This window comes from Panthera pardus, unplaced genomic scaffold (genome assembly GCF_024362965.1).
Source record: "Panthera pardus isolate Hobbes unplaced genomic scaffold, ASM2436296v1 HiC_scaffold_24, whole genome shotgun sequence".
NCBI classification, from domain to species: domain Eukaryota; kingdom Metazoa; phylum Chordata; class Mammalia; order Carnivora; family Felidae; genus Panthera; species Panthera pardus.
In genome coordinates, this window is record NW_026526810.1 from 90732598 (window position 1) to 90760520 (window position 27923).

At 44.3% G+C, this 27923-nt stretch overlaps 1 long non-coding RNA gene across 1 annotated transcript; it reads right to left on the reverse strand.

The window, feature by feature from the left end:
• Positions 1-228: 228 nt before the first annotated feature.
• On the reverse strand, positions 229-17629 carry LOC109268490 (uncharacterized). Its single transcript, XR_008417190.1, has 6 exons — positions 17294-17629; positions 15220-15342; positions 13334-13496; positions 12693-12740; positions 10357-10439; positions 229-691 (listed from the first exon to the last, which is right to left on the reverse strand). It is a non-coding gene; the product is annotated as an uncharacterized LOC109268490 (long non-coding RNA).
• Positions 17630-27923: the final 10294 nt, after the last annotated feature.

The following is a 27923-nucleotide window of genomic DNA, read 5'->3' on the forward strand; positions in this document are numbered from 1 at the left end:
CCTGCACCAGTAAGTCAGGGACCCAAGAGCATCCAGGCAGAGCACCATCAATTTATAGTTCATATATATTCCCTGTAATTTGAAAATAGGGAGGGGAGACATGCTGATTATTAATTGGTTTAATAATGGAGTTATTAGTAGAGAGGAATGAGAACCACCTCCAGATACCAAAAAAGCTCACCGCAGATGCTAAGGGGACACATCCTTTGAAAAACACCACGTGGAATCATTTGCTTTCAATGGACTCAGTTAATATACTTTAATATTAGTAAAAATCAAGACACGGCTTAATCTTCTTAAAAATCAGAGGCATCTTTGTGGGAATCTTAACTACCAGATGCAGGTAGTAAGTAGTTCTATGGTATGTGTGCGTGTGGCTGGAGGGATGGGGGGGGGGTGTATCAACACTTGCCATTTCCCTCTGAAGTTCCTAACACTTGGAAATTTGTCATAGCATCTTTTCTCATCTGCAGTTCAAACAGTTTTTTCCAGCAGGAATTCAGCTGAAGTTGAAATCACCATCTGGCATCTCATATTGAACCCGGTTCTTTGCGTGCCAAGAACTTCTTCTTTTGGCAATGACGTTGACTGTGATCTTTCGAAAATGTTTCCTGGGTTGGCAGTCTTGACTGAACAGAGCAAGAAGCCTGTCTTGGAATTTAGGAAGAGATATGCTGAGCAAATCGTGGCCCTGGGAAGAAAAGCGCAAGGTGAAAAGTTGAGCCTTAGGTTGTGAAACCCCAGAAGCCCTCTCTATCTTTTATTATTGAGCTAAAACCAGCTCAGGTGGAAAAAAAAATCTCAGCAATATGATCAGTAGCAGCACAAATGTTGCACAAGACCTACAAAAGGAGTATTCAATTTGAAGCAATAAATGCTATTTAAGACTTTCCAGGTGGGAGGTAACATCCTCTCTGCTGTAGGGAAATAGGACAACTAAGAAGGAGTCTCTTCTCCCAAGGAATTCACTATCTTGGGGCTGGAGATGCATGGGTAGAAACAAGATAGACGATAGTGAGAAGGATAGCTGACGTGGTCTGCCTCTTCTCAAATGCCTGGGGACCCCTTTTTACCATTCCTGTTCTCCTCCATCAGCTCTGACATACTTTTGCTTCCAATGGCTTGCACCTATGGCTCTCCTGGAGTGGCTGCCCTTGAGTACTGTGTACATAGTCAGAGAGTGGGATGTGCTTGGGAGCTGAGTTGCTTACCAGTGACTGTTCGGTGTAGGGATAAAAAGGCTCAGGCGCCTGGCCTTACAGCAGGACACAAACTAATGTCCAGGCTTTCCCTACCGAATGAGGTGGAGAACTCCCTCTGGGACTCTGTCTAAAGCCACTCTTGCTCAGTCCCTTTCTCTTGTCCGTCTCCTTCTCTCCTTCATTTGCCAATCTTTTCAGGGAACATTTCCTTAATAAAACACTTCACTGCAAATCCTCCTCTCAGGATCTGCTTCCGGGAGCCTGACCTAAGTAAGACAGGCACTCCATAAGAACAGAAACAAAATGCTAAGACAGCAAAGAAGGACTGACTAATTCTGCCTGGAGATCAAGGACCTTTCCATAAAAGGAGGGTATTTGAGCCAGGACTTGAAGGGTAATTTGGATTTTGCCAGGCAGACAGAACTGAGAAGTGTCACAATAAACCTGAGGAAAGTACATATATGTGCAGCACTAAGGAAGGGAATGGTGGAGACTGATAGGACATGGGACTGCTAAGGAGTTAAGTGAAGATGGGTCTTGAATGTTATTAAGGAGTTTGGACTTTAAAAAAATTGGCCATAGTGAGTGATTGTAGGTTTATGAGCAGAGAAGAAACATGATACATCCTTTCAGAAAATAATTGAATGGAGGGGCGTGTGGGTGGCTCAGTCGGTTAAGCATCTGATTCTTGATTTCAGCTCAGGTCATGATTTCACAGGCATGGGATGGAGCCCCATGTTGGGCTCCACCCTGAGTGTGGGTCTTTCTTGGAATTTTCTCTCTCCCTTTTTCTCTGATCCTACCCCCCTCCCAGACAAAGATGGATAAATAAACCTTTAAAAATTAAAAAATTTTAAAGAAAAAAATTGGATGGAAATATAAAGAATGGGTTGGTGGGGTAAGAGATAAACAATGGAAGCCAGTTGGGAGGGGTGATTGTCACAGCAATATTCTGGGTGAGGATGATGAGGGACTGACTTAGGGCATGAGAATGAAAAGGGAAGGATGGATCTAGAGGTTGAATGAATGGACTTATCAACTATCTGGATGTAAGTGGGAAAACAGTCATCAAAAGTGACTAAATATCGGGGCGCCTGGGTGGCGCAGTCGGTTAAGCGTCCGACTTCAGCCAGGTCACGATCTCGCGGTCCGTGAGTTCGAGCCCCGCGTCAGGCTCTGGGCTGATGGCTCGGAGCCTGGAGCCTGTTTCCGATTCTGTGTCTCCCTCTCTCTGCCCCTCCCCCGTTCATGCTCTGTCTCTCTCTGTCCCAAAAATAAATAAAAAACGTTGAAAAAAAAAATTAAAAAAAAAAAAAAAAAAAAAAAAAAAAAAAAGTGACTAAATATTGGTTTCGATCAAAGAGTGAATGATGGCGCCATCAACCAAGAGACAGAACCTAGGAGGAGAGAAAGACAGATGGGGGAGAGAAATCAGTGAGTTCATTTTTAGATATGTTGAAATTGGATGAGACATCTGAAAAAATAATCCCTAATAACTCAAAGAAATTTGAATGAAATATGAAAATTCATCTGGGAATAAAGAACAAAGAAAAAAAGGGATATTAGGAACAACTGGAATATTCAGAGACTCATGAAGTTCCAGTTCAAGGTTAGACCAAAGAAACACTTTTTAATATTAGCTCTCTAGATAGGAATCAAAACAACAAAATCAACCATAGAAACCTGGACACCTTTTAAGAATAAGAACACTTAACATTCACTGGTCACAACAGTGTAATGACTCAGTTTCGCCAGGATTTTATTTTGCTGATTAAAACTAGAGTGGGGTGGATATGGCTTAAAGATTAGATCTGATGTATTACATCTGTGTGACTGTTCGGAGCAATCTATGAAAGCAGAGCCCTATGATGCTGGCACTGAAATACAAGCAGAAAAATAGCGCTTTCAGTGTTTGTGACCTATTATCTGTCTACCACAACATGTTGCTGGAGGAGGGACTCCTTAAGAAACAGTTCCATCAACTGACAGTGGCTATTTCCTTAATTATTGCTGTTCGTTTGTTTATGGGCTTGAGCTGATTTAAAAAGAAATAAATCAATATGTCCGTGAATTGTACTGACATTGCAAGCAGCACAATTAGAAGAAAAAGCACAAGTCCAAATTCTTAAAAAGTGTTTCAGTTTGAGGAACAATCTATATGAGTATAAAGTTGTTTCAAAAGCCAAATGAATTATAGGGCAACATAGAGGCTTCCTGACTCTGTAACAATGTTACATTTAGAGTCTTCTCTTTGAGAACCCTTGATACTTAGAGAAACTAACACATCCTTCTATCTTAGGTAAGATGTTAAAGATTTTAGAAACCAAGTTACCCATAGAAATGATACAGAAAGAGAAGGTAGAAAATCCAAAGAACAAGAGAAAGAGGACATTAATTGTATTTATTCATTCATTCTCTCTTCCTCCCTCCTTCCCTCTTTTCCTTCCTCCCTTGGTTCCTCCAGTCCTCCCTCCCCCACTTCCAGAAACACGTGAGGACCTACTATGTGTCAGGAAGTGTACTAGGAGTTAGAGACACCATACTGAGCAAGGGAGACATACATGATCTCTACCTTTGGGGATTTTAAGTCTATCCTACTTGATTTCAGATTCTGCATGTAAATAAAAGATGGTATCTCCTGTCCTTCACTCCTGTTCTCTCTCACCTTCATATTGTATATTAAAGCATATTAGGTTCACCCATTTTGGGGTTAGATGTGCTACCCATAACCCAACTAGGCTACCTTCATTTGGAATTCAACTCTCTCATTTAACAGTTGCGTACATTTGGTCAAATGACTTAACCTTTTGACCCTTCAACTCTTCATGTATTAAGCGTAGATAACAGCACAATAGCACATGCCTCTTGGGACAGTTGTATTACAAGGAGATCAATTCATTTAGAACTTAGAATGGGCAGTGGACAATCAATTGATGTTATCCATTATTATTTTTAGCCTGCACAGGAATAAATAGATGAAACAGGTCACATCTTTTAAAGAGCTTATAGTCTTGCCGTTGGAGACAGGTACACAGATAAAGGCAATAAAGTGTGGTGGGTGAACAATGAAGGAAGAGTGTTTAGGCTGCAGTTGGTCACAAAGAAAGAGAGTGGTGAATTCTTTTGGTCAACTCTTTTCAGATGGATGTAATATCAATCCAAAGTAGTTTCTTATTTCCCTGACCCTTAGGTAAATGATCCTTCCCTATTAGATGCCTGTTTTGCTTGCTTTATTTGCCCATAGTTATTCAACTGTGAATAATTATGTGAGCACAAATGCAGGCTTTCCATGAAGGGAATTGTGGTCCCTCTTTATTTACACTCTGAATAAAGGAGCTTCCCAGAATTGGTAAAACTGGGTTACACTCTCCTGATTTCTTGTGTTCAGTGGCATATTTCTTAGAGAAATCAGAGTTGTTTTTGCAAAGGGAAAATTGGTCTTGTCTTATCCCAGGAAGCAGTCTTATCCCTCTTGCCCATGACTGGCTAAGTCATTTTCATGTGATTCAATTCTGGCCAATAGGACCCGAGGTAAGTTGGAGGTTCTGGGAAAGATACTCTCAATTCTATGAGACTAATGAAAGCAGACACTACTATTCTTCCCTGGATGTTGTTTGTCTGCATGTGATGGCTGATGCTGCTGTAGCCATCTTGTGACCATGAAGACAGATACTGCTGGTACCCTAAGGATGGAAAAGTAAAAAGATGGTGATGAAGTGGGTCCCTGAAGACATCCTTGAGCTGCTGGATTTACCAACGTGAGCCTTGATCCATCTCCAAATGTCTTGTTGTGTGAGAAAATAACCCCTTAATTATTTAAGCTGCTTTTACATGGGTTTTCTGTTAACTTTCAGTTAACTCCTTGTGGTAACTTGCCCCCAAGTATTTGGGGGCACTTCCCTGTGGGAAAATTATACACATCCTCCCTTTTAAGCCCAGGCATGGCCATATGACTTGCCTTGACAAAAGGAATATGAGATAATAGTTAGATGAGTTAAAGAAGAAATGATGGATCATTTCCAGGTAGAAGCTTCAAGAGCCAACATATATTTTGTCACGCCCCTTCACTCTTGCTCCTATGATCGGGGAGGCATGTTAAGATGTAGCCCCTGCCAATCTGGTTCCTCAATCACTGCAACAAGTTAGACCTTACCCCTTCTATGGGGGACTGTAGCATGAACAAGAAGTAACCTTCATATGAAGCTGCTGAAATTTGTTGTTACCACAGGCGACTCTAGTTTATTTCACCTGGGAAGCATCCTACAAACTGTAGGGAAATGCCAAAGTAAAGGCAGAACCTCAACGTGAGGAGTTCCTGCAAAACACAGGCTCCCCTCTGTCGACCGTACACCCTTCCTGTTCAGAGAGATGAGCCTCAGAACAGTAAGTAATTTAATCCAGAGAATGCTTGAAAAATGTCTTCACTTCAAATGCATTATTCAGAGTAAATGAATCACAACTTATTAAGTGTCTCTTCTGTAGCTCTGAGTTCACCTCATCACTTTGCCCCCCCACCAAGCTTTCCTGGAATGACCTCACCATGCACTCTCCTGACCACATCCACCTTCACGCCTTCCCAGGGGGCTTGGTAGTGGCTCAACAATCACATAGCTGAATTTTCGATGCACAAATACGGAACGAGGGTGACGCCTCTGTGGGCGGGACCGGAGGATGATGAGGGTGACAGCTAACACTTAACTAGCACCGGTTCTACACCAGGTACCATTCTAAGCTCAATTTAGTAACTCCCTTAATCCTCACCTTACGAGGCAGTATTCTTACCATCTCTTCTTTACAGATGAAGAACCAGAGGCCCAGAGGGAGAGAGAGAGAGGTTAAGCGTCCTGTCCAAAGTCACACAACTAAAACGTGGTGACACTCAGATTCAATTTCAGGCAATCTGGCTCGAGTTGTATTCTGTGATGCTTAACCAAGCCCTCGGCACGGCCGTTCTTGGAGAAACAAGAGGTTAAGAAGTCCAGGTGGGCTTCGCCTGACTGAAAACCCAGCTGGGTGATGTCTCACAATTTGCAAAGCACATCCAGGTCCTGGTTTTCCCAACTGTAACACGGCAATGCTTAGGGTTGCACCCTGTGTGAAGGAAGCGAGGCCCGGTGAAGACCCCAACATTGAGCCGGGCCTTGGTAATGTTATAGCGGCTGCTGTGGCTTGTAGGACAGGCCCCACAGGGGCAGAAGTCTGGGGCACAGGAAAAGTCCTGCACAAATATGAAATGACCTTTCGGGGATTTCTCTAGACGTCTGGGGTGGAAGGGCCTAGGAAAGGCTGTCTGGAGAGTCATTTTCTGGGAATCTACAGACAGAAAAGCAGCTGAAGTGAACTTGGCTCATTGGAAGGAAGGCTAGATAAGCCTTTCGGACTGGCTGATTTAAGAGGGTTGAGATGTATTTTCGCGAGGCCTGCAAGGTATGCATGAATATGCATATGGGTGAGGAGCTGGGGGCCAGGAGCTTGGCCCTAAAATTGTTTCAGAAAAGCTTTGGAGATGTAGCTCAAGAGGGAGAACTTAGTTTGGGAAAATGCAGTTAACTAACAGCAAGTCCTTTAGGTTGGTATCTCTAAAATCTGTTTCGAATTTGAACACGTGTCACCATCCCCATTATGGCCACTGCCAGCGCCCTACTTGGGGCCACCGCTGTGACTCTCCTAGACTTCTGCATCAGTCCGGCTGGTCTCCCTGCCTCCATTCTTGCCCCTGTCCCATCAGCCTGCCTCGCAGGAGACAGAGTGATCTTTAAAAGATCTTTAAAAGAAGGCAGGCAGTGCCTATGGCTGCTTCTCACTCTTAGAATAAACTCCAAACCTTTACTATGAAAGCTGTCTCTGCCTAACACCTGGCTCTCATCTCTCACCACTCTCCGCTGCCACCCTCCCCCCCATCCTCCCCCCAGTCCAGCCCCCCTGGCCACACTTCTGTTATATGAACACACCCAACTCCTTCCTGCATTTTCCGCCCCCAACTGTCCGCATAGCTGACTCCTTCCCCTCCAGTGATCCAAACATCACTGTCTCCAAATTCTCAACCACCCTGTTCCCTGCCCCTCACCCTCTCTGGGCACCCTCTACACCATTAGCAGACTTCCTTCCTTCACAGCACTCACTGCTATGTGAAATGGCCTTGTTCATCCATTTGCTTATTTACAGGGCTCTTGCTAGAATCCCCTTTTAGCCTGACTGGGCCTTCTTCACCTCGGTTGTGGCTATATCCCCAGTGCCCAGATAAGTTCCCAGTGCACAGAGGCTATGCAAACTAAGAAATAAGTAATTTACATTTAATTTCCATCAGTAATACATTTCAAACAATTTACTTATATGCCCCAGTGGAAAAAAGAAGGAGAAAAAATTAATTTTATTTACATTTAATTGAATATTGATGTATTCTTTGGATGATGGCAATGAAATAGTGATATTTGAACACAATTTTGTGAGGTTAATCTACTCCTAGAAAATCTGAAATTACATACAGTTCAGGATAAATTAGTTTTACGTAGGAAATTAAAAACCCAGGAGCCAGGACTGATAGGTTCCTACATTTAAATATCATGAAAATATAAAATTTAAATACTATGAAACTATAAAATACAAGCTACAATGTTTCCATAATAAAGAGCTTATAGTTAGTAAGGGCAAGCGATACAATGTCAAAATCCAGCTAGCCATATGTTCTTTACTAATTTCTCTGAATAATATAATGGCACTGTATGTTTATTTGGAGTCCGTTGAAATATTAACATTATCCCTGTCTGGGTATTAATTACATTTGCCTCTTTGCCTTATTTCGGGATTAGATTCAGCATTTTTATATTTAAGGATTCTGAAAGGAAAGCTCTCTGGGCTATAATCACCTTCAATCCCCATATGACTAAATTTGGTCATATTTGCTGATTGTATAGACAGCCCTTTCTGAGAAGTAAATATTAATGCTGACTGGTTTTGAAAAAAGAACCCTTGGGGCACCTCTTCTTCTTTCCATTTTTAGACACCTCTGTTAGCTGCTTTAACACTCGAGTAGAAGTGTTTTTAAAGGAGCCTGTGAAGATTTGGAAAAGATTTTATTTTTAATACCCCAGATTGCATTCTCTGCATTTGGTTGGTTTTGTTACATGTGTTCCATCTGTCTTGGAGATATGGGAAACTCAGTCGGGAAAAAATGGAAAGGGCAAAATTGTTTCCCTAGCTCCATAAAATATCTAAAAATTACTTCACATGTAAGATCTGGTGCCTGGATTCCTTCACTTCTAACTTCTACACTGCCCAGGGGTAGTCTTCCCTCCAAAGCAGGAAGAGGAGAAATTGTTTAGTTACTCCCTTGTTGGAAAGTGTGCAAGGTAGACAGCCTTTGAGAAAGGCTTCACCTTGAAAGATTTCTGCAAGACTTTATCATTTCAGGTGAATTTAATTAACACACAGATTGGTTCTTTTATTATGAATATCCTTAAAGTAAAATCCGCTTCCTTGCTGGCTACAGTTGATCTGGGATTTCTGGTATCTTTTTTTTAATGGTTCAGGCTAAGTACTGGATGGAAAAACAAATCTGAAAAACCAAACAAAACATTTCTTTGCCTATCCCCAGCTGCACCTGACAGTGAAAGAAGTTGAAATCTTACTCCTCGCTGGACATTACATCCAATTTCAAGCTTCTATTATCTTTTTTGAAAGCCACTGCAGAATACCTCGTAACGTTTTTTGTTTTCTCTGAAAATCAGCTGGTTATGTTTGTAATTGGAGCACTTCATGGACAGGGTGTCTGGGAGATATAAGTGCTTTCATTCCACCCTACCATTGTTTAGCATTATTTTTATGCATTTACTGAGGGTCTTGGAGCCTCAGAGAGTGAATTTCTGGAGACTACAGCTCTTTTATGATGTGTGTAGCACTGAATAAAATATGGATTCTTCAGGATCATCTTAAAAGGGACTTTAATCTGGAGCTATGAAGTAACATTTCCTTGGTGTGTGTTTATCTGCAAATGAACAGAATCAAACATTCAACAAACAAAACAGCCCCAACTTTATGAGCCTACTGAATTGAGATGGTGTCAGTGTCCTAGTTTGTTAATTTGGGGAGGATCATGGTTTTAGCATTATTATAAATAAAGTCTATTAAATCAAACATGGACTCTTGGAGATGGTGATATTTAAATATCGTGTGATATTTCAATATTTTGCAGTTAGAACTCTGAGAACATAATAAATGACATTACATATCTAGCACAAAAATACCATGTGATATTTAAAGCTGGCTTTACAGTTTATAAATCATGGCTCACGCTGATAAATGTATACATTAGTGCCTAATGCACATAATATCAAATTTTCTCATATCCTATGACTCATCTGAGAGCTCTGTTCACTTGTCATCAAGATCCCCTCTCTTGTTACAAGACCTTGTCATCACCTAGAACTTCTTCACTTCTGACATCTTGAACTTTGAAATTCCACTGACCTCAACCCTATATCCTTCCTCTCTTACACCCCCATCCCACCCATCTTCAGTCTTACCAAGGTGTCTGGCCTTCACTCTCCCCAGAAAATGGCCCCCAGCCCTCTTGGTCTTAAGGACATTCTCCTCATCTGACACAATCTCCTTACTCCTTTGACTTAATGGCACAGCCAGTCAACAAATCCTCAACTTTGGATCCATTCATCTGTTTTCTTCGGCCCATGAGTATTGCCGGAGAAAATCACATACCACGCTAATACACATTCTGAATTTCAAACCTCAACTAGGCATTCAAGACCATCTAAAATTCAAGACCAATTATATGGTTCCCCGTAAAATCAAACTGACCTGGATAACACAAACCACAGATACTTAGAACAGAGCTGTATTGAATAATACATATAATAATACATATAATAATATGTATGTATTATACATATATATAATAGATATATGTGTATACATACATATGTGTATACATATACATATATATAATACATATAATAATATATACTCAAAATATATAATAAAGTTCATTTTCTCCCCTGGATTTCATATGGGCCAAACTTTCCCCATTTTGGGGGTGTGTATTTCCTCTTATTTTCACTTTCTTTTGCAGTTTTCCAATAGATTATTTATTAAAGAGTTTAGAAGAATATTAAAGAATTTAAGATAAACAGAAGATATTTACTACATAGCTATTGCATGCTGAGCTCTGCTCCAGGTACAGGGATACAGCGGTGAGCCAAATAAACAGCTTTGCTCTCAGAGAGTCTGTATTTTAGTAGCAAGGGACAGAAAATAGACAAATAAGTAAAATATATACTGTCAGAAAGTTACAGGTGGGACGGCAGCGTCCTGGGGAGGCAGTGGAAACTGTGGGCTACGCTGTGGAGAGACTACTTCCTGTACTAGGTGCGAGGGTGAGCCAGACTGCCTGGGTTCCAATCCCCCGTCCCGCGCTAACTACCTGCGTGACCCCGGGCAAGTGGCCTAGCCTCTCTATGACTCAGTTTCCCTATCTGTAAAAATGAAGATTTTCTTAGTACCAACATCTTAGGGTCGTTAAGAGGATTAAATGACTGAAGACACAAGTAACATTTCCCCTGGTAGGCACTACACGATCGTCAACTTTGTAGCTGTCTCAACCATTGCTACAACCCCTCACCTTCATGGCCTGTGCCCTCTAGGCAGGGACAGAATCACCCTGAAGGGAAAGCTCCTTGCTTGCAGAAGTCACTCGCTTCTGGGGCCCTGGGAGAGGCCTCAGCAATGTGCTTGCAAAAGTAAGATACATATATTTTGAAAGTAAGACATCTTAATTGCACTGTTTAAGATGCCGCTGTGTTAGGTAGCATCGAGGGGGCTGTGGGCACTTGGGGATTCAGCTAAGAGGAAGTTAGGTGGGAGACACATTTGGTCTGAGTTTAGTGGGGAAACATCTATGTGTTTTGGTCACTTCTACATCAGTTTCAGTGAGAGCTTATCGTCCTGGTGTGGAGGCAGCTCCCAGGCTTCCTTCCACCCACTGTGCCATAGGTGCGAGGCAGGACATGGTAGAGGGAATGTGTCCCGTGCAGGCTGACAAAGGAGGTGGGGGGGGGGGGGGGAGAGGGGGAAACAGGGTGCAAAATGTATAGAGCCAGAAGTTGGTCTGTGGAAGTTGGTGTAATCCTCTGATATATAAAACCGTAAGTAGAGAATCCACTTCTCAGGACACAGTCAAAACAGAAGTCCTTTCCTGTCAGGCACACACTAGATAAGGCAACATTAATAATTACCAGCGCATTTTGATGGACTGAATGTTGGTGCCCCCACCACTTATACACTGAAGCCCTAACACTCACTGTGATAGTAACTGGAGATGGGACTTGGGGGAGGTAATCCAGGTTAGATGAGGTCGTGAGGATGGGGTCCTTACGATGGAGTTAGTGGCCTTAAAAGAAGAGACCAGAGGGGCGCCTGCGTGGCTCAGTCGGTTGAGCGTCCGACTTCGGCTCAGGTCATGATCTCGCGATTTGTGAGTTCGAGCCCCACGTCGGACTCTGTGCTGACAGCTCAGAGCCTGGAGCCTGCTTCGGATTCTGTCTGCTTCTCTCTCTGCCCCTTCCCCCCTCATGCTCTGTCTCTCTGTCTCTCAAAAATGAATAAATGTTAAAAAAAAAAAAAAAGAAGAAGAGACCAGAGAACTTGCTCTTTTTCTCTTTGCCATGTGAGCACAGAGAGAGAAGGTGGCCATCTGAAAGACAGGACGAGGGCTCTCACTAGAGCCCGACCATACCGGCACCTGACTTCAGGTTTCCCGGCTCTAAAACTGTGAGACATAAAATGTAAAATGTCTGTTGTTTAAGGCACCCAGTCTATGGTATTTTGTTCTAGCAGCCCAAGCTAAGACATACATTACACTTTCTTTTCTTTTTTTAATTGGAATCACATCAGAGAGAAGTGTAATTCCTGCATTTGCAGAACAGAAGCCCTCGGCAGAACTACAAACAGCAAGTGGTCTGTGTGTAAAGTCGCAAGCTTTACGCATCCCATCCATCAACGTTAAAAAAACAAATAGCCACGAACCACATCAGAAGAAATGCTGAGTTCTTCCTCTACTCTCCCTTTAGAAAATATTACAAAATTATTTTCATTTTAGAGATCGATCAGAGTTTATAGCCAAATATTATATATATATAGCCAAATATTATATATATAGCAAAATACAATATTATAATATATATATATAGCCAAATATAATATTATAGAGGCATGCCGGTCAATGAATATAGATCATACTATTTTCTGAATTTTATAGTATTTGTGGCATGTATCTGGGTTTAAAAATTTATAATGTGTGTGACTTCTTTTCTCATTCTAAATAATATCCACTTTGTCCCTAATTTTGGTTTTATAAATTTTGTGTTCTTTTTATTAAATAGGCCCTCCTCCCAAACTACATGTATTTCAGGCCCATAAGCCCTGATCCACTTCTACCAGGAGGAAAGAGGAAGGAGGGAATGCCTTGGCTTTTTTTCCCACCTCATCCAGACTGAGCTGTACATTCTGTTATACTTCATGTCTTCTGTCCTACAAGAGGAACACATGGCCCTACTCATTCCCTCTGCTTACAGCCTGATGGCCCCTGGCCTCCTACCCTACTCACCCACCTCTTCCGGTAGCTCTTTACCTCCACTGATGTCCCCACCCTTGGATGGCCATGTCCTTGCTCTCCACTGGCTCTTCCCTGTCACACCACAAGCGTGCTCACAAGTGTCGTTGATTCTGGCCACCCACTTCCTGCCCACCTCTGTTTTAGAAGTTTCCTGACTCCTTCCCTCTCTCTTCACTCTCTTTCAGTGTTTTGAAAGAGAAGCTGATATATATGGCCTTGGCTTCCTCATTCCTCACTACATTGAGATCTGGTTTCTTGCAGGTTTAGGGAACTGTCCCCTGGAGTCACCACTGCCAGACTCTGGCCTCTGATTGGTTTGCCTCCTATGGGGCCTCTCCAGTGCCTCTGCAAATGTCGACACCACTCTGCCCTGCATCCTCTCTGTCGTGCCCCCCGCCCCTCCCCAGGGCCAGTCCTTCTGGTTCACCTCCTTCCCCTCTGACCACTCCACTTGATCTTGGTCTCTTTGGCGGCCCCCTCTCCTCCCCGGGTTCCCTTAAGTACCTACCAGTGTCCCCCAGGCTCCGGCTCAGACCACTTGTGTCCCCATCTCCATGCTATTCCTGGATATGCCTGTTCATTCGGTAACAAGTCTCTGCTCTTGACTCTGCAGCGAGATTTCTATTCCCATGGTTGCTCCTGAACTTTGTAGCCACATTTCCAACTTTCTGCTGGAAAGATCCATCTGCTTCTCACATGCAACATCTTCATAAATGAAGACCCTCCTCCTCCTCTTCCTCCTCCTCCTCCTCTCCAAACCTCTCCTCCCTTCGTGTTGTCCATGGTGAAAGGTGTCACCATCAATCACCCAGGTGTTCTTAGAGCCTCCTTCTTTTCCTCCTCCCCCCCCCACTCCCCATCTCCAATCATTAACAAGCATTATTTATTTTATCTTTAAGCCAGATGTTCTTTTTTTTATTGAATCACTAGACCTCTCAGCAGTATGGTGAAGACTTTGGATTGCTTCTAGAATAATGCTTTTTAGAGAATAAAACAAAATCAAAGGATCAAAAAGGAAATAACTTTTTGAAATACGGCTTCTGAAATTATAAAAAGTTTTGATATGGTAATACATGTAATAATACACTAACAGTATTAAATACTTGGATCCAATGTCAGGTGTAATTACCATCATTTTATTTTTTTAATGTTTATTTACTTTTTTGAGAGAGAGACAGAAGCATGGGTGGCATGGGGGGGGGGGGTGAGGGGGCAGGGAGAGAGGGAGACACAGAATCCGAAGCAGGCTCCAGGCTCTGAGCTGTCAGCACAGAGCCTGATGCAGGGCTCAAACTCATGGGCCATGAGATCATGACCTGAGCTGAAGTTGGACACTAAACCAACTGAGCCACCCAGGCACCCCTAATTACCATCATTTTAAAGTAATGAGGACCACAAATGATACTCGGGGATTCTTGGAGAAATGCGATGTGAAAAATCTGTGATTTCTTTTGATGACAAAGCCATACATACTGCTAATGTAATTTTCTTATATTAATCATCAAAGAATATGATAAATTTTAGTAAGAGAAAAGTAAAAATAAAGATATAGTGTTTCTCCCATACAGGTTTACAAACCCCTTGAGTTCTATCCAGACTAAGAAGACCTGCTTTAAAATGATCTCAGAGGGGCACCTGAGTGGCTCAGTTGGTTAAGCATCTGACTTTGGCTCAGGTCATGATCTCATGGTTTGTGAGTTTCAGCCCTGTATCCAGCTCTGTGCTGATAGTCTGGAGCCTGCTTCAGATTCTGTGTCTCCCTCTCTCTCTGCACCCCCCCCCCCCGCCCCCACTCATGCTCTGTCTCTCTCTCTCAATAATAAAATAAATAATAAAAAATTTAAAAAAATGATCTGAGGAACTTTCCTACTTCCATTGCTCCTGCCACTGACCTAATTAGGGTCCTTCCTTCCACATGGAATCTCCACAGGTGCTTGATTGGCTCCTCCCCTTTCTTCAAAGCCCAATCTTGTTATTGCAGTGTTCCCAGCATGCCTGAGAAGAGCCCCCCTCCATCCTGTCACCTAAACTGGGTGCCGAGTATCAGGCTTTGTCTCCTCAGTAGAGCTCAGACACGTCTATCTTCTCCACCCAGCTTGACCATCTCATTGGTCCATTTGATTGCTCACGGCCACCTCCCTGCTACCCTGGCTTTGCCTCACCAATCCTTCTGGAAGCACAAATCTCTCTAAAACCCAAATCAGATAATGACACCCTGTTGTTTCCAATCCTCTCCCGTCTTCACTATACAATTTGGGCTCCTTAGCCTCCCATGGCTTCTGCCCACCTTTCCACCCCGCTCCTGCAACTCTGTTCCAGCCAGCTCTCACTTCTAGAGTTAGCCAAACTGGAAGATAATTGAGGGTCAGAGCAAGGGCTCTGGAGCCAGAATACCTCAGTTCAAATGCTGGCTGCACCGCTCACGAAGGACGTGACCTTGAAGAATCACTCCATCCTTTGGGCCTCAGGGACCTCAGCTTTAATATGGAGCCGTAAGAGTGCTTGCCTCACAGAGTTCTGAGAACGAAGTGAGATGACACATTTGAAGTGTTCAGAATGGGGCCATAGCATATAGAGAAGCAGAGAAAGAGAGGGACCCTGGTATTATTTCACGTTTCCCTTGTGGGGAATGACCTCTCTCATGTTTTCTGCTTGGCCAACTGGTCCTTTAGGACTCAGCTCAGGCACCTCCTCCTCCTGAGAACCTTCTGGAACATGGGCTGGGGGCCTGGGGGGGGGGCAGGCAGGGTTCTGGGCTCCATGGCCCCTACCCAGCCATCACTTAGCTGCATCCCACAGGAGAATGTGTGGCTCTCTAGGTGTGGGAGGTGGCTCCCTCCGTTTGTAACCCAGGAACTGCGAGAGCCAGGCACAGGGCGGGTGGGTGTTCAGCAAGTGTGTAGAGGCTGAATGGATCAAAGAGAGAATTCAAATCAAAGGACAAAGTGTTAAATAAAGAGAAGCCAGTTCTCTCCTACTCTCCTGACAATTTGCTTTTCAAAGTATTATATACAACATGGACTTATTGTACTGTTTTTCTGCATGGTCCTGTCTGCAGTGAATCCCTCCCTGGCCAGTTCTGGGGCTCGATAGCATGAAGCTTCTGAAAAAGAGAAAATGTAACATAGGGTCTGGGAGGTGTGTGGGGGGGGGGGGGCGGGGAGTGGGCAGGACTCTCCACCACCAGCCACTGACAAGGAAACCCTCAGGAAACAGGCATCCAAGGATAGGATATGCACTTAATACTCTTTTAGCAAAGGAGACTACAACAGTAGGAGCAAGAATTTAAGCATATTTTTAAGAATGGAAGAGAAAAACCTGCTGTGTGGGGCCCTGGCTGAGGGCACGTCCAACATGGCGATGGCCCTGACTTTAGTTAGAGCTGTCCCCATTCTTTCCTTTTCAAACAGTACAAAATAATTCATGTCTTGGGAAAAGATGAAACAGTGCAGAAGGGGAGAAAGTAAAAAACAAAAAAACAAAAAAAATCCCCAAAGCCCCCAAAACCAAAACAAACAAAAAAACAAAAAACCCCCAAACCCCAAACTTCCTATTCCCCAGAGGCACCCTCTGCCTCTGTGCAGATTCGCACCCCCAGGGAGGCTGACACTTGCAAGCATGCTCAAAACATCAGAAAGTGAAATCACGCCTGGATTTGTCCAGAGAGACAAACCGGATGGACATGTTACCACACTTTTTTTTTTTTTTTTTTAACAGCGGACAAAGAAACGATTTAAAATATAACATGTAAAGGAACCCTTTCTATCAGAGATGGCCTGGGGTATAGAGGCGCAGAATGGAGAGCAGGCTTTGGGGTTGGCCTCGAACCTGTGCTCTTCCTCGCGGCTCCCGCAGGAGAAATGGCCCCCACTCAGCAGGAGGAGGGCCTAGCATTTCTGGCGGGCGGCCGGGGACGGTCCCATTTAGAAATGCCCCCCGGGGGCCGGGGGTCCGAGGTGGGTTGAGAGAGGGCCCGCAGCTTCGGGGCAGGGCTGGGCGCTGGGGCCTGGGAGCAGAGGCGGGGCCTCAGCCCCGGTGCGACCTTCCCCAGCCCCCTCTATGCGGCTACCAGCGCTCTAGCGACTTGACATTGTGGGAAGAAGGGAAGCTCAGCACCCGGAGGGCCGCGCTCCGGCGAGCGGAAGCAACAGTTGTGCGAAGGGAAGGGGAGACGGGGTGGGGAGGGCAGCGCTGGCGAGTCTAAACCTGCCGGCCTAACAAAGGCCTGGGGTGAGGCTCACCGAGGGGACCGTGCTGGGTGCTCCATGCGGGCAGTTCTGGGGCCACATGGAGAGGGAGCCCAGACCCTCCCTTCCGGGGTGTCATTCCCCAACTCCCCAAGGGACCAACCTGCCTTTTATTGTGGACCAGCCTGCCCTCAGTAAACACCCTCCCCCCCCCCCCCTTGCTTCCAGGCCTCTCTCACTTGCACCCTGGCTTGGGGGGTAAAGGTGGGTGGCTGTGGTACCTTTGTTTACGAAATCCCCAGTCTGCAGCATCCAGGTTTCAGACAGGCAGGGATGAGATGAATCCTCTTTGGGGAGGCAGAGGTAGTGCGGCTGCGTTCCCTCATTTAAAAAGGAGCCCTTGGAAACCAATTTGCTCTAACGATGTTGTCAGCTCCAGTCCACCGTGGGTTCTCCACTAAGGCGGTCCTTGTTACCTTGTGCACCGCTCCGGGCTTGCCTTCTGTGCCCTCCTGGGGTAGGAATATCTTGATCCACTCCTGGGGCTTCAACTTGGACCAGTCAGGAAGATGCTTGTCAGCTTTAAAATGCTCATACTCCTAAATGGATTAAAAAATAATATTTCTGCGTGATTTCCTACAGTGTTGGTTCTTCCCTCCAGGTTGGGAGGCAATAACCACCATCCCAGGAATTCTCAATAAATTTTTATTAGTTAAGCTTAAAAAAAATAATAATAATAATATTGTCGGGGTGCCTGGCTGTCTCTGTACAGAATGCAACTTTTGATCTCGGGGTTGTAAGTTCGAGCCCCACGTTGGGTGCAGGGATTACTGAAAAATAAAAAATCTTAAAAAAAAAAAAGAAAATTGTGAGTAAGCAAAGCAAAACATTTGGGAAGTGAATGAAATTAAGCGCTAACAGGGAGCAGAAAACATATGCTAGAACGGTAAATTCTGCTAATGTTTGATTTTAAAGTTTTTAGAATAATGTGTTTCTGTTTGGTTTCAATGATTTTAAACAGCTAGCTGGCTTCTCCTGGTCTAGAGTCAAACTTTCTGGCTCAAAGCTGTTCCCATTGTTTCTGCTCCTCATTGGCTCACTGCTGCCTCCCTGTGTCTGATCTAAAAATCACAACACCGTGGTCGGCTTCACAAATACAGGGTAGAACCCCCCTCCCCACCAGTCTATTAGCTTCCATGACAATAAATTACACAGGATTAAAGCGATACTTAAGTTTGTTAGCGTGAGCTGTACATACCACCTACCTTCCTTCCTCCTTCCTTCCTCCTTCCTTCCTTCCTTCTTTCCTTCTTCCTTCCTTCCTTCCTTCCTCCTTCCTTTCTCCTTCCTTCCTTCCTTCTTCTTTCCTTCCTTCCTTCCTTCCTTCCTTCTTTCCTTCCTTCCTCCTTCCCTTCCTTCCTTCCTCCTTCCTTTTTTCCTTCCTTCCTTCCTCCTTCCTTTCTTCCTTCCTCCTTCCTTCTTCCTTCCTTCCTTCCTTCCTTCCTTCCTCCCTTCCTTCCTCCTTCCTTCCTTCCTTCCTTCCTTCCTTCCTTCCTTCCTTCCTCCTTCCTTCCTTCCTTCCTTCCTTTCCAATTCATTGGGCCTTTGCTGGAAGGACAAATTTAATCCTTAGAGAGATTGGTTATGATTATATTATCAATGTAAGTCTTACTAATGATACCCCCTTCCAGAGACATCACATAACTTATCCATATCCAGTGATGTACATTATATGTTATTTGATACCGTTCAATAAAAATCCTACATCCAGGATGATTACAAGTTTGCACAAAGAGTCTCTGATGTGAGATAAATTCTGAAAAATGGCTCAAACAAATACACATCAAAATGCAACCTCCTTGTGCTCACCTGGTACCTTTGTCTTTAGTGAACAGATCAGATCCCCACCTTGATGTGAACTAGCTCCCTCTGTGGGTTTGTATTAAGCACCAGTTCTTCCCGTTTCTTGCTCATCCATGTAGTTTGAGATGCTTCTTGCTTCATAGAAACTGGGAGCCACACCGAATATCATGTTGTCCCAGATGGATTTTGGAAAATGCCTTCCATCCTGAGTAGATCAAGGAAGGGGCTGCTCCCTTTTGCAGAAGCATCACCTGCATGGAGGAAATTACCACTTGCTCCTAACGGTCACCCCAGATTCTTTCTATGCTGCAGCGGCGGCCTTACTATCGTCTCTCAAAGACACCTGCTGAAGCAACTTCGGTGGCTCCTGAGTGCTTGTCTTTCGATCTTACCGGTCTTTCACTGCTCAATACGAAAATAGCTCTGCAGGAGAAGACATGGGCTTTACCTCCTCCAAAGTAATTAAACAAATCTAGTGAAATTCAGTGCCCACATAGGATGCTGTAGCTCCCCTAAGGCAGATTGTCTTACACCCAACCCCATATCTGCTCCCAAAGGGAAGATGTGAAGGGCACGGTGTGAACGGGCAGCCAGTATTACTGAACACTTCAAGTTTGTGTTCCCACCTGGGTGACTTTGAACTTGCTCTTCCCTCTGGTTAGAACTCTGTTCTCAAGTCTTGCCATTAAGATCTCAAAAAGGGGTGCCTGGGTGGCTCAGTTGGTTAAGCGGCCAACTTCAGCTCAGGTCATGATCTCGAAGTATGTGAGTTTGAGCCTGGCGTCGGGCTCTGTGCTGACAGCTCAGAGCCTGGAACCGGCTTCCAATTCTGTTTCCCTCTCTCTCTGCCACTTCCCTGCTTGCTTTTTGTCTCTGTCTCTCTTAAAAATAATAAACATTAAAAATTTTTTTAAAAGATCTCAAATAAAATAGTTTTTCTATGACCTGATTTCATTTTAATAGCATTTATCTGAATTTGTATCGTGTATTTGTTTGTATGATTATTTTTTTGTCTTCCTCCTCTAGAACGTCAGCATCATAAGAGCAGTGAAGTTATTTGCTTTGGTTAACATTGAATCCACAGCACTTAGAACAGTACTTAGCACATATGCTAAATAAATGCTTGTAGAATAAATAAAGAACAATGCAGAATTTCCCTAACTATAATCTTAGTTCTTGAGATCAGGGGCCATATCTTATAATTTCTGCTCTTCTCCTTAGAGCCTGGCATGGTATAACTTGTACAGATGGTGTTTAATAAGTGCTTGTTGAGTGGGATTGCACAGGAGAGGGAATATGTGTGGAATCCTTAGGTGGGTCAAAGGCAGAGTGGGGCAGGACGCCACCTTTGCAGAGGGCACGATGGGCATACTAAGCTGGGAATGTGGCTCTTGGGTGTGGGGAAAAGGAGAATACGGCGGTGGACCCGCAAGAGACCTCTAAACTTTCTCTTGTCTTGAGTTCTACTTTTCCATGATCATGCAGTTCAAAATTGTATAGATGTGAATCAGAGAGTGCCAGAGGGGCCAAAGAGAATGTATGTGATGGGGAGATTGGGATCTTGTGGCACTGGTCAGGTTGCTGAATGATTCCAGTTCTTCAATTTTTCATTCATCTTACAAAATACTTACTGATGGGAATGCAAGCTGGTGCAGCCACTCTGGAAAACAGTATGGAGGTTCCTCAAAAAACTAAAACTAGAACTACCCCAGGACCCAGCAATTGCACTACTAGGCATTTATCCATGGGATACAGGTGTGCTGCTTCGAAGGGACACATGCCCCCCCCCCCATGTTTATGGCAGCACTATCAACAATAGCCAAAGTATGGAAAGAGCCGAAATGTCCATCGATGGATGAATGGATAAAGAAGATGCGTGTGTGTGTGTGTATATATATGTATATATATACACACACACACACTGGAGTATTACTCGGCAATCAAAAAGAATGAAATCTTGCCATTTGCAACTACATGGATGGAATGGAACTGGAGGGTATTATGCCAAGTGAAATTAGTCAGTCAGAGAAAGACAAAAATCATATGACTTCACTCATCTGAGGACTTTAGGAGACAAAACAGATGAACATAAGGGAAGAGAAACACAAATAATATAAAAACAGGGAGGAGACAAAGCATGAGACTCATAAATATGGAAAACAAACAGAGGGTTACTGGAGGGGGTGGGGGAGGGGGGTGGGCTAAATGGGTAAGGGGCACTAAGGAATCTACTCCTGAAATCATTGTTGCACTATATGCTAACTAATTTGGATGTAAATGAAAAAAAAAAAAGACTAAGAAAAAAATACTTATTGAACACCTGCTTTGTTCCAGGTGTTATGCTAGGTACTGGGGATACCCGTGCTGTTCCAAACTTGACAAGTAATGTCAAACATAACAAGGATTCCCAATTCATACAGTCCAAGGTGATAGGGTTGTGTGTTAAACCCTATAGCCTTTCTGCTTAAAAACTGCTTAGCAGGTCATGTCACGATGCAATTCAACACTCGCCTCTCCATCATGTGCTGGTGGAGTTGCTAAGCAGTTTGTGACTGCCTGGTTGGGAGGTCTCCTTTGGGAGTTCCTATCCCTTTTGACACTTAGCAGTCAGGAGAGGGAAGAGTGTCCCTTACCCCCACCCTCAAGCATTCCTTTGTCTCACACCGTAGGGAAGGAAGAGAGTCTCCTGCGATATCAATTTTTAATTCCTTTTGGTGGGTGATGAAATTGATGAGATCGGCCGCATGGCCTCCTCTGTACATCTGTGTACCTATTCGTATTTATTACTAATTAAACTTCTATGTCAGTCTATGAGCCACAATGCTGATGACTGTATTTCTAAATGAATGCATGCAAATGTGCCTAGGAGCCGGACAAAGACAGTATCAAATATACTCATTAATAAATAATATCAATACTGTGCATCTGCAGGCTGAGATGTTTTTAACTTCAAAGAAGAGCTTTCATATCTATGATCTCATCTCACACTACATATTATTATTTAAAAACTCCTCTCTAGGGACAGGTTGTTCCACGCATGTAAAGCCGGGCAGGGTGAGGATAATGAAGACCCGCCTCAGGCTACCCGACATCACTCCGCAGGGCAGCCCAGCACTCGGTGCCCTCCAGTCTCGTGGGGTCTCTCTTGGCTTGTTTGAAAACTAAAGGCAAACATGAAAAAGTACACTCGTTTCAAGTGGTGCTGGGAGCACACACACACTCGGGGCAGGAACAGGGAACTAAGGAAGTGAGGCTACTTTCAGGACTGACTTTGGAGCTTCTGCAAACAATGAGAAACAGACAACTTCAAACTCACGTCAGGCATCCAGAAAGCCCAGAATTGGAAACCTCTAGTCTCCTGGGACTGAAAAGCCAGTTCCTGTTTACTCTATCTACAGCTGTGACTTTTTCCCTGTCTTCCCCAATTTCTCCAAGAGCGTGCCTTCATTTTCAGGAAGGTTTTTTTTTTTTTTTTTTTTTTTAACATATTTTCACCTAACCTTTTAAGGTTTTTCTGTTAGACTTCCTTTGGAGTAAAAACACCATGTCATTGTTTTCCTAAGGCTGGGCTGTGGTTATGGAAATGCCCTTCTCTGAAATTGCTCGGACATTTAAAAAATAACTCAAGGGCGCCTGGGTGACTCGGTCGGTTGAGTGTCCAACTTGGGCTCAGGCCATGACCTCACTGTTCGTGGGTTCAAGCCCCTCATCGGTCTTGCTGCTGTCAGCGCAGAAGCCTGCTTTGGATCCTCTGTCCCCTCTCTCTCTCTTCTTGTCCCCCACTTGTTCTCTCTCTCTCAAAAAATAAGTAAACATTAAAAAAAAATTTTTTTTAAATAACTCAAATAAAAGTAAAAAACAAAAAAAAAAACCACAAAAAACAAAACCACCCTGAGAGTGAGGCTCTCCCCCATCCCTATCTGTACGGTCCTAATACCAACCTGCAGTGTTTACACTTCACAAAAATTCAGGCTGTATCACCTTCCCTGGAGTGGACACTGTAAAGGTTGCTTCAGAATTTCCTACCTGGGTATCTGACCAGGTACTGTGGGTGGTGAATTCTTCCACCCTGATTACTCATGAAGAAAGAACTAACTTGTGATTGGCTATTTTAATTCTTGCATTTTCAAGGGTAAGTGGAAGGACTAGTAACCCAGGTTACAACTACCAGTTGGTCCCACCCACTTTGCCGTCACTGCCCTGCCCCTTGGGCTGCTTTGACACAGGTTGGTTTCTTACCAGATACCAGGTGCCCTTTGAGAATTAGTCTCACTTTGCCTGCTGCTGTTTTTTTTTAGTGTTCTTAAAAATTTTTTTCTTAAATGTTTTTATTTATTTTGAGAGAGAGGGAGAGCGGGGGGGGGGGGGGGGCAGAGAGGCAGAGAGGGAATCCCAAGCAGGTTTCGCGTGTCAGCACAGACTCTGATGCGGGACTCGAACCCACGAACCACGAGACCATGACCTGAGCAGAAACCAAGAGTCAGATGCCCCTCACCTGCTGTTTTGAATGAGTGTAGCCTTTGTGCGCAGTGGGCACTCAATCCATCCTGAGTGAATGCAGCTTAACATCATCATTTGGTCTCTGGGGGTCTGAGTGTCCTCTATGTAAAATGAGAGTACTGGCAAATGACTGCTTATATTTCTTCCAGTTTTAACATTCCATGAGGCCTTTTGGACAGCCATTTAAAATTACCTCCCATCACGAAAGCTGTTTCCAAGCAACAGAACAGTACTTCCTGACTCCTTGCCTGACCTCTCAGCCCACAAACATGTTTCTCACCGAGCCTACAGCATGATAGTGTCTGTAATGCGTATTTATTTATTACCTAGTGATACATCTCAGGTTGTTATTTAGCTTTCCGGCTGTGTGGGTCCTGTCCTTGAGATTAGAGTGTAAGCTTCCCAAGCCAGATACTATCCAGAATGTGCTCAGTAAGTATTTGTTAAATAAATAAATATTACAACAAGGAATAATCTTCCTTCTGTCTACAGGGAATTCTGGGCTTAAGGGAGGCAGAAGAAATCAAGGGTGAAGCCCCGATTTGCGGTTTGGGAAACATGGTGTGTGATGAGGCTGCTCTTCAAGACAGGGAGTCCTGCAAACATGCAGGTTTGGGGCAGGGAGGAGAGGAGATGAATTTAGAGAAGAGCTGCATTCTATACATCCTTCTTGAGATTCTCAGAGAGCATTGGCCAGGCCAGGTAATTATTTTGAGACATGAGGTCCTGGCCAAAGGAACATACTTTGTGTTCAGCCCAAAGCTTCCCAAATAACTGAATGTGTGTGTGTGTGTGTGTTTTCGTGTTTGTTTACTTTTGGGAGGTGGGGAGGGGCAGAGAGAGAGGGAGACACAGAATCCGAAGCAGGCTCCAGGCTCTGAGCTGTCAGCACTGACCCCAACTCGGGGCTTGAACCCATGAATTTTGAGATCATGACCTGAGCTGAAGTCAGATGCTTAACCGACTGGGCCACCCAGGCGCCCCTAACTGAAAACACTGGTATAACCTGCGAAGAGAAGCAGGGCTAGGAAGGAAGCCTGCAGACCAAGTCACCTTTAAGGAATGGCCAGGGGCATTTGAAGAAGAGCATCCAGAGAGGGACGAGGAGTTTTAACTGCTGGGCCTTCATCTGGGCCCAGTGCTTCCATAGGTACAGGGAAAAGGCAGAGACCCACCTCTTGCCAACGGAGCGACAAGGAAGCCCTTGGGCCATGTCCTGGACCGTGCGTGGTTCTTGGGAAGATAGAAGGCACTTGAGCACTTCGCTCCCAGGTTCAACTCTCCCATCACTCTCTCTTCTCAAAGAAATCACCCCTTCCACTAAAAGGAAGCTCAGAGGAACACTCTGGAGTTCAAACCAAGAGTAACCATCCACTCTTGTAACTGTAATAAATCAGGCTTTAAATTAGACCTGATGTAGGCAAAGACAATACAAAACTTTAAAAGCATAGAAAAATGAATGTTCTGAGTGAGTCACCTCACTCACTCACTATCATCTGGGACTGTCCTCAGACTTCCCTTTAATGTTTCATTTCAGCATCAACAGCATCAGTTTGTTTCTTTTGGTAATTGCCTATTGGCATATGGGAAACTGAGGCAAGGTGAAGACGTCGAGCAAGGGGGTGCACGGGGTGCTCATGCTGGTGGGATTGAACAGTGGGGTAGCCACTTTGGAAGAGAGTTTAGAAGTCCCTCAAAAAATTAAACACAACATTACCATATGACCCAGCAAAGGGCATGGGGTTTCCTTTTGGAGTGATGAAATATTCTAAAATTAAATAATGGGGAGGCACTTGAGTGGCTCACTCGGTTGAGCATCCGATTTGAGCTCAGGTCCTGATCTCACAGCTCGTGAGTTCGAGCCCCGCATCAGGCTCTGTGTTGACAGCTCAGAGCCTGGAGCCTGCTTCAGATTCTGTGTCTCCCCCTCTCTCTGCCCCTCCCCTGCTCATGCTCTGTCTCTCTCAGTCTCAAAAATAAATAAAAACATTAAAAAAAATAAAATAAAAAGAAGAAAATGCAAGGGGGATGAATACTTTACTTTCAAGATGAAATTTCTCTAAATAATATAAAATTAGCGAGTTGTTGTTTGCTACTTCTTTGTTCCTCAAGTGTTTTGTCACCAGCAGTTTGTTTTCACAGCTGCGTGGCAACTGAGAGACAGTGTTATCTCCGATTCCTTTTTGCCAGAATACCTCTTTCTTTTTTCGTTTTTATTTATTTAGGTAATCTCTGCACCCCATGTGGGGCTTGAACTCATGAACCCCGAGATCAAGAGTTGTACCTTCTTCTGACTGAGCCAGCCAGGCGCTCCTCCAGAACAATTCTTGGTGGTAAAATTAATCTATCTCTAACTGAGATTTCTTTTTCTACTAGAAGCGTAAATAACATCCACCCATTGGTTTCTGAAATATGTGTACCAGGGGTGTCTTGTCATTTCTACAAAATCACATAAGACATGTTTACTTATATAATTTGTCCATACATTTCTTAGATTTCTTTCCACAAGTCAGGTTTGTTGAGGTACAATTTATATTCGGTCAAATTCACCCTTGAAAGGTTTCCAATTCTATGAATTTTGGTGAAAGCTTACAGTCATAAAACCACCACCACACTGGAGATGTATACTTTTTCCATCACCCTAGAACGTTCCCTCATATCCCTTTGGACTCAACCTCCTCTCCCCACATCCAGGCCCTGTGCCCCCCTGACCTGAGTGCCCTTAGTGCACTCTTCAATTCCTATCCTGTGTTCTCGTGATTTCCTCCGAGATAAATCTCTCTACCGAGCAGGGTGCTGCTTTGTATCCCAACGTGGTACCTGGCACTTAAAAGTTGCCTAGCGAATAATGCTGAATAAATGAATGAATCACTTGTGTTTTAGATTCTGCCAAATCCAATCAGAGACTCTGCTCTCTGATTTCCAGGACATGCCATTTGAAAAGGGGCTATTAATGTCAGGGAAAGCTTTCACCTAGAGTTTTAATTTTTACAGTCTTTTTTAAGCACATTTTTTTTTTTAAGTTTATTCATTTTTGAGAGACAGAGAGTGAATGGGGGAAGGGCAGAGAGAGAGGGAGACACAGAATCTGAAGCAGGCTCCAGGCTCTGAGCTTGTCAGCACAGAGCCTGACGTGGGGCTCGAACTCATGAACTGTGAGATTGTAACCTGAGCCGGAGTTGGGCGCTTAACCGACTGAGCCACCCAGGCACCCCTCATCTTTACAGTCTTTTTAAAAAAGGGGCCATAGTGATTTCCAACTTCAGGGATTTGGCAGAGCATTTCAAACATTTTGCTAGACTTGGGGCCTACAACTTTTTGGCTGAACCAGCTTGTGGACCTCTATCCTCTCAACTTGAATAAACAGATGGAAATGCAATCTGGGACCAAATGCAGCTGCTGCATAGTCCTCCCCCAGTGCTCCCTGTCTCTGATCGCTCCACCTCCACATGGCAAGGCCTAGGGTCTCCTCCAGAGCTTCCCTAAACAGGTTCTATGGGATTCCAGACCCATTTTGTGAAGGACATCTGCTTGAGTGGGAACGTAACCTCCCTTACCATGCAGGGTGTGGGTGGCCCTAAGAAAACTCACCTGCAGGTGGCTCATCAGTCAGGCCCAGATCCCTTCCATCCTTCCTGATCTGATTCCTCTTCTGTCTTGATAGGACCCAGAAAATTGACATCCCCAGAGCAATTACAAGAGGCAGTGAACAAAATTCCTCCTTGGCTGGCTAGTTATAGGAAATGGCCTAGTCCTTGAAGAGAACGGCCCTTTCTTGAAAGGTATGGGTGCTTTTCTCCAGACTGTCCTACTGGACCCAAGCAGGGGGGGGGTCCCTGTGCCCTTTCTGGGGTTTGGCAGTCCTCCCTTATGCCCTTTGCCCCATAGCACAGGTACCACAACAAACAAACAAACAAAAACACATAAACACATGCTCCCTCCTGGGGAGGTTGCTCCTTGCCTCCAAGATGAAATCTTCATACTGGCATCAAATTGCATCTGATAGAGACCGCATTCCCTTCCTTCCTCCTTTGCCCCCACACTTTGCCCAGCGACTTCCCTGCGTGGCAATGCATTATGTAGGCCAAACCTGTCAAGGCGTGAACCCCTGGATACAGGGCAAGGTTCTGAGAGATGTTGCTAAATAAACCAAATGGCAAAAAGGTGTTAATTTTAGTGTTAATTGTGTAGTTCATAACCCTGTGGACCGATAAACCATTACTCAAGGGAAGGGGGCTGGAGGTGCGGGGGAGGGGAGCAGGGATGCTGGAGATGGGTAAGCTTCAGAAAAAGGTAAAAACAATAAAGACAAAGAAAAAAAAAAAGAAGAGGGGTCAAAGTAGAGGAAAGCTTATACTCTTCATGCAGATCTAAAACTGTGACCATCAGATTTTTGCGCTATTACCACCATGATAAGAAATCTATTTTATTTCGTCGCGCGGGGCGCGCACACACATCCACAGATGTATGGAATACACTGGAAAGTAAAATCGTGCACAGCTAGCCCCAGGCGTGGGTGACTGGCTTCTCCAGCACAGCCGGGGGGCC